The 6,211-nt window shown below is 38.9% G+C and overlaps 1 pseudogene; it reads left to right on the top strand.

The window, feature by feature from the left end:
• Positions 1–2,522: 2,522 nt before the first annotated feature.
• LOC105535009 lies at positions 2,523–4,960 on the top strand (annotated as a pseudogene).
• The last annotated feature ends 1,251 nt before the right edge of the window (positions 4,961–6,211 follow it).

The raw sequence follows: 6,211 nt of genomic DNA, 5'->3' as shown, positions 1-6,211 counted from the left end.
AAGGCTGAGGCAGGAGAATGGGGTGAACCCAGGAGGCAGAGCTTGCAGTAAGCCGAGATTGTGCCACTGTACTCCAGCCTGGGCGACAGAGTGAGACTCCGTCTCAAAAAAATAAATAAATAATAAATAAAATAAAAAAGAAACTCACCTCACCTATAAAGACACACAGAGATTGAAAGTGAAGGATGGAAAAAAATATTTCATGCAAATGAAAACCAAAACAGAGCAGAAGTAGCTATCATTACATCAGATAAAATAGACAAAGTCAAAAACTGTAAAAAGAGATAAAGAAGGTCATTATATAATGATAAAGGGGTCAACTCAGCAAGAGGATATACGGTTGCAAATATATATGCATCCAACACTGAGGCATCCAGATATATAAAGCAAATATCCTTCGAGCTAGAGAGAGAGACAGACCTTAACACAAGAATAGTAGAACATTTCAACACCCCACTTTCAAAACTAGATAGATCTTTCAGACAGAAAAATCAACAAAGAAACCAAAATTAGGCTGGGTACAGTGGCTCACATCTGTAGTCCAGCACTTTTGGAGGCCAAGGCGGGTGGATCACTTGAGGTCAGGAGTTCGAGACCAGCCTGGCCAACATGGCAAAACCCTGTCTCTACTAAAAACACAAAAATTAGCTGGACGTGGTAGCAGGTGCCTGGAATCCCAGCTACTCAGGAGGCTGAGGCAGGAGAATTGCTTGAACCCAGGAGGCGGAGGTTGTAGTGAGCTGAGATCATGCCATTGCATTCCAGCCTGGGCAACAAGAGCAAGACTCCATCTCAAAAAAAAATAAAAATAAAAATAACAAAACCACCACAACAACAACAAAAAAACAAAAAGCTTTGATGAAATAAATGGAAGAGGACATTAAAATAGAAAAATACTTTATGCTCATAGATTAGAATATTGTTAAAATGACAATACTTCCTAAAACAATTTACAGATCAATGTAATCCCTATCAAACTACCAATGACATTCTTCACAAAAATAGAAAGAGCAATCCTAAAATTTATATGGAACCACAAAGACCCCAAATAACCAAAGCAATCCTGAACAAAAATAGAGGAATCACACTACATGACTTCAAAATTTATTACAAAGCATAGTCACCAAAACAGCACGAGGTACTGGCATGGAAACAAACATATAGACCAGTAAAACAGAATAGAGAACCCAGAAATAAATCCACACATTTGCAACAACTCATTATTGAGAAAGGCACCAAAAACATACAATTGGGAAAGGACAGTCTTTTCAATAAATGGTACTGGGAATACTAGATAACTCTATGTAAAAGAATGCAACGAGACCTATGTCTCTCACCATTCATTAAAATAAATTGAAAATGGATTAAATAGTTGATTCTAAGACCTGAAACTATGAAACTACTGGAAAAAAACATTGGGGAATTGCTCCAGTACATTCATCTGGGCAAAGATTTTTTTTCTGTAAAACCTGAAAAGCACAAGTGACCAAAGCAAAACAGAAAACTGGATTATGTCAAGCTAAAAAGCTTCCTTAAAACAAAGGAAACAATGAACAATGTGAAGAGACAACTCACAGAGGCCAGGAGCAGTGGCTCACACCTGTAATCCCTGCACTCTGCGAAGCTGAGGCAGGCAGATTGCTTGAGTCTAGGAGTTTGAAATTAGCCTGGGTAACATAGCAAAACTTTGTCTCTACAAAAAATTACCCAGGCATGCGGGCACACACCTGTAGTCCCAGCTACCTGAGAGGCTGAGGTGGGAGGATCACCTGAGCCCAGCAGGCTGAGACTACAATAAGCTGAGATCACACCACTACCCTCCAGCCTGGGCAACAGAGTGAGACCCTGTCTCAAAAAAAAAAAAAAAAAAAAAAAAAGCAGAGAGACAGAGAGATAATCCATGGAATGGAGGAAAATATCTGCAAACTATCCATCTGCCAAGGGACTAATAATCAGAATATGTAAGGAACTGAAACAGCTCAATAGCAAAAAGTAATAATCATCTGATTTTAAAATGGTCAAGGGATTTGAACAGACATTTCTCAAAAGAAGACATACACATAGCAAACAGGTATATGAAAAAAATGCTTAACATCACTAGTCATCAGAGATATGCACATCAAAACCACAATGCAATATCGTTTCACCATAATGAGACCCTGTCTCTATGTAAAAAAAAAAAAATTGGCCGGGAGCAGTGGCTCACGCCTGTAATCCCAGTACTTTGGGAGACTGAGGCGGGCGGATCATAAAGTCAAGAGATTGAGACCATCCTGGCCAACATGGTGAAACCCCATCTCTACTAAAAATGCAAAAAGTAGCTGGGCGTGGCGGCACACACCTGGAGTCCCAGCCATTCAGGAACCTGAGGCAAGGGAATCACTTGAACCTGGGAGGCGGAGGTTGCAGTGAGCTGAGATTACGCAGCTGCACTCCAGCCTGGCGACAGAGCAAGACTCCGTCTCAAAAATTAATTAATTAATTAAATATATAAAATAAATAAAACAAAAAATTAGCGGGGCATGGTTGTGGGTGCCTGTAGTCCCAGGTACTCAGAAGGCTGAAGCAGGAGGATTGCTTGAGCCTAGAAGTTTGAGGCTGCAGTGAGCTGTGATTGTGCCACTGCACTCTAGCCTGGGTAAGTGCAGAATGAGACCCTGCCTCTATTTTAATTTTTTTTAATTAATAAAAAAGAATAGGCCAGGCACAGTGACGCCTGTAATCTTAGCACTTTGGGAGGCCGAGGGGGGTGGATCACCTGAGGTCAATAGTTCGAGACCAACATGGCAAAACCCCGTCTCCACTAAAAATACAAAAATTAGCTGGGCACGGTGGCAGTGGCCTGTGATCCCAGCTACTCGGGAGACTGAGGCAGGAGAATCGCTTGAACCCAGGAGGTGGAGGTTGCAGTTAGCCAAGATCGCACCATTGTGCTCCAGCTTGGGCAACAAGAGTGAGACTCCATCTCAAAGAAAAAAAAAAGCCATTTTGGCCGGTGGCCATGAGAACATGCTGTGTGGCTGATAAGTGAAGGCAAGAGCTGATTTGGCCTCTGCACTCCCCTCCTCAAGGTGATCATTTTCTCCAGAAGAGCTGGATATTCTTTCGCACAGTTATAGCACACAAATTAATGAGAATTGCTATTGTCAACCATGACAAATGTAAACCTAAGAAATGTCAACGGGAATGCAAAAAGAGTTGTCCTGTAGTTCAGATGGGAAAATTATGCACAGAAGTTACACCCCAGAGCAAAGTTCTGAAACTCTTGGTATTGGTTGTGGTATCTGTATTAAGAAATGCCCCTTTGGTGCCTTATCAATTGACAATTTACCAAGCAACTTGGAAAAAGAAACCACACATCGATATTGTGCCAATGTCTTCAAGCTTCACAGGTTGCCTATCCCTCATCCAGGTGAAGTTTTGGGATTAGTTGGAACTAATGGTATTGGAAAGTTAACTGCTTTAAAAATTTTTTGCAGGAAAACAAAAGCCAAACCTTGGAAAGTATGATGATCCTACTGATTGGCAAGAGATTTTGACTTATTTCCGTGGATCTGAATTACAGAATTACTTTACTGAGATTCTAGAAGATGACCTAAAAGCCATCATCAAACCCCAATATGTAGATCAGATTCCTAAGCCTGCAAAGGGGACAGTGGGATCTATTTTGGACCGAAAAGATGAAACAAAGGCACAGGAAATTGTATGTTAGCAGCTTGATTTAACCCACCTAAAAGAACGAAATGTTGAAGATCTTTCAGGAGGAGAGTTGCAGAGATTTGCCTGGGCTGTCATTTGCATACAGAAAGCTGATATTTTCATGTTTGATGAGACTTCTAGTTACCTAGATGTCAAGCAGCATTTAAAGGCTGCTATTACTCTACAATCTCTAATAAATCCGGATAGATATATTATTGTGGTGGAATATGACCTAAGTGTATTAGACTATCTCTCTGACTTCATCTGCTGTTTATATGGTGTACCAAGCGCCTATGGAGTTGTCACTATGCCTTTTAGTGTAAGAAAGGACATAAACATTTTTTTGGATGGCTATGTTCCAACAGAAAACTTGAGATTCAGAGATGCATCACTTGTTTTTAAAGTGGCTGAGACAGCAAATCAAGAAGAAGTCAAAATGACGTGTATGTATAAATATCCAAGAATGAAGAAAAAATGGGAGAGTTTGAGCTAGCAATTGTAGCTGGAGAGTTTACAGATTCTGAAATCATGGTGATGCTGGGGGAAAATGGAATGGGTAAAACGACATTTATCAGAATGCTTGCTGGAAGACTTAAACCTGATAAAGGAGGAGAAGTACCAGTTCTAAATGTCAGTTATAAGCTACAGAAAATTAGTCCAAAATCAACTGGAAGTGTTCGCCAGTTACTACATGAAAAGACAAGAGATGCTTATACTCATTCACAATTTGTGACTAATGTAATGAAGCCTCTGCAAATTGAAAACATCATCAATCAAGAGGTGCAGACGTTATCGGGTGGTGAACTATAGCGAGTAGTTTTAGCCCTTTGTTTGGGCAAATCTGCTGATGTCTATTTAATTGATGAACCATCTGCATGTTTGGATTCTGAGCAAAGACTGATGGCAGCTTGAGTTGCCAGACGTTTCATACTTCATGCAAAAAAGACAGCCTTTGTTGTGGAACATGACTTCATCATGGCCACCTATCTAGCGGATCATGTCATCATTTTTGATGGTGTTCCATCTACTAAGAACACAGTTGCAAACAGTCCTCAAACCCTTTTGGCTGGCATGAATACATTTTTCTCTCAGCTTGAAACTACATTCAGAAGAGATCCAAACAACTATAGGCCACGAATAAATAAATTTAATTCAATTAAGGATGTAGAACAAAAGAAGAGTGGAAACTACTTTTTCTTGGATGATTAGATTGAATTTGAGAATATTGATAAGCCACTTATTAAAAAGAATATTTACTAGAATTTTTGTCATATAAAACTCAAATCAGGATTTTATGCCCCACATACTCTGGAATTTACTGAATATAACATCAAAGCCAGTAGGGTTCTAACTTGTAGTCGAAACACAAAAAAATGCCACTTTTTCTGTTCCTGATGAGGCCCTTTTATGCATAATATTCTAAAGTCATTTCAAGCTATACAAATTACCTCCAAGTTTTCATGATGTATGGGAAGATTTTCAGTAGGTATATTATATTCACATACCAAATGCTGACCAGTGTTGCTCCATTTTTTAAATCTTGAACAGGGTTTCTGTATTTACCTGGTTTGCCAAGTATGCCAGTGTAATGAAACTGCCCTCATTTTAAAAGCTGGTCAGAGATTTCACTGACTGGCATTTGATAAATAAACCTCAGGATTATGTTTGTTATTTGTTTACAGTCTTTGCCCTCAATTATCAGTACACGGCTTCCAAGGAAGACTGCATACTATAAAACACCACTAGTGCAAAAATACGTGTTTTAAAATTGTTTTTCATCTTTTTTGGTGCTTTTGAATATGTTTAGCAGAAACCAATTCTGTTCCCTTCCTCCCAAAAAAACCCTAACTTTACTCTGAATTTTTTAGCTTTTGCATTCCATAAGGTTCTGTATTCAGTCATTCTCTGGGTAATGTCGTTTTTTTACACATATAATCACTGATCGAGATTTAGGAAAAAGCATTTCTTTTCTCTTCTTCTTCTTAGGAAAAAACATTTCTAAAGAACATTTGCTTCCCTTACAACTATAGACTCGAAATCTCTAAAGATGGTGCCTAAGCATGTATGTATTTTTTTAAAGTTCCACAGATGTTTCCAGTGGGCACCCAAGGATTATAAACCACTTCCCTAAAGGCAACATTAGTGCAAAAGTGCCTAGATAGCAATACAAAGTATCCCTTGGTACCATATATATTCATTTATGAGTTTGGATATAGAACGCATTATCTAAACCTTTTTTTAGTTCTAAAAATCCATCCAAATTTCTTGAGTTCCTGAATTTTGAACAGGATTACCTGTAGCCTGGAGCCACTTTAAGTTGTACTTCTGACAAAACTGGAATTAACTTATGAGTGAGGAAAAGGGTTTACTAAATAAATGACTGGGGCAAGCAAAATTGAGGGGGAAATTAGAAAGTATTTCGCAAACTTTAAGAGCTACTTGAAATAATAGAAGTCCTGATTAATATGCACATAATGACTAGAAAGTATGGTTTAACTGAATCCCATTATGC

Source organism: Mandrillus leucophaeus, unplaced genomic scaffold, assembly GCF_000951045.1.
Source record: "Mandrillus leucophaeus isolate KB7577 unplaced genomic scaffold, Mleu.le_1.0 Scaffold140, whole genome shotgun sequence".
In the NCBI taxonomy this organism is placed as follows: Eukaryota; Metazoa; Chordata; class Mammalia; order Primates; family Cercopithecidae; genus Mandrillus; species Mandrillus leucophaeus.
The sequence above is the reverse complement of the archived record's forward strand: the minus strand, read 5'-3'. Positions and strand labels throughout refer to the sequence as shown.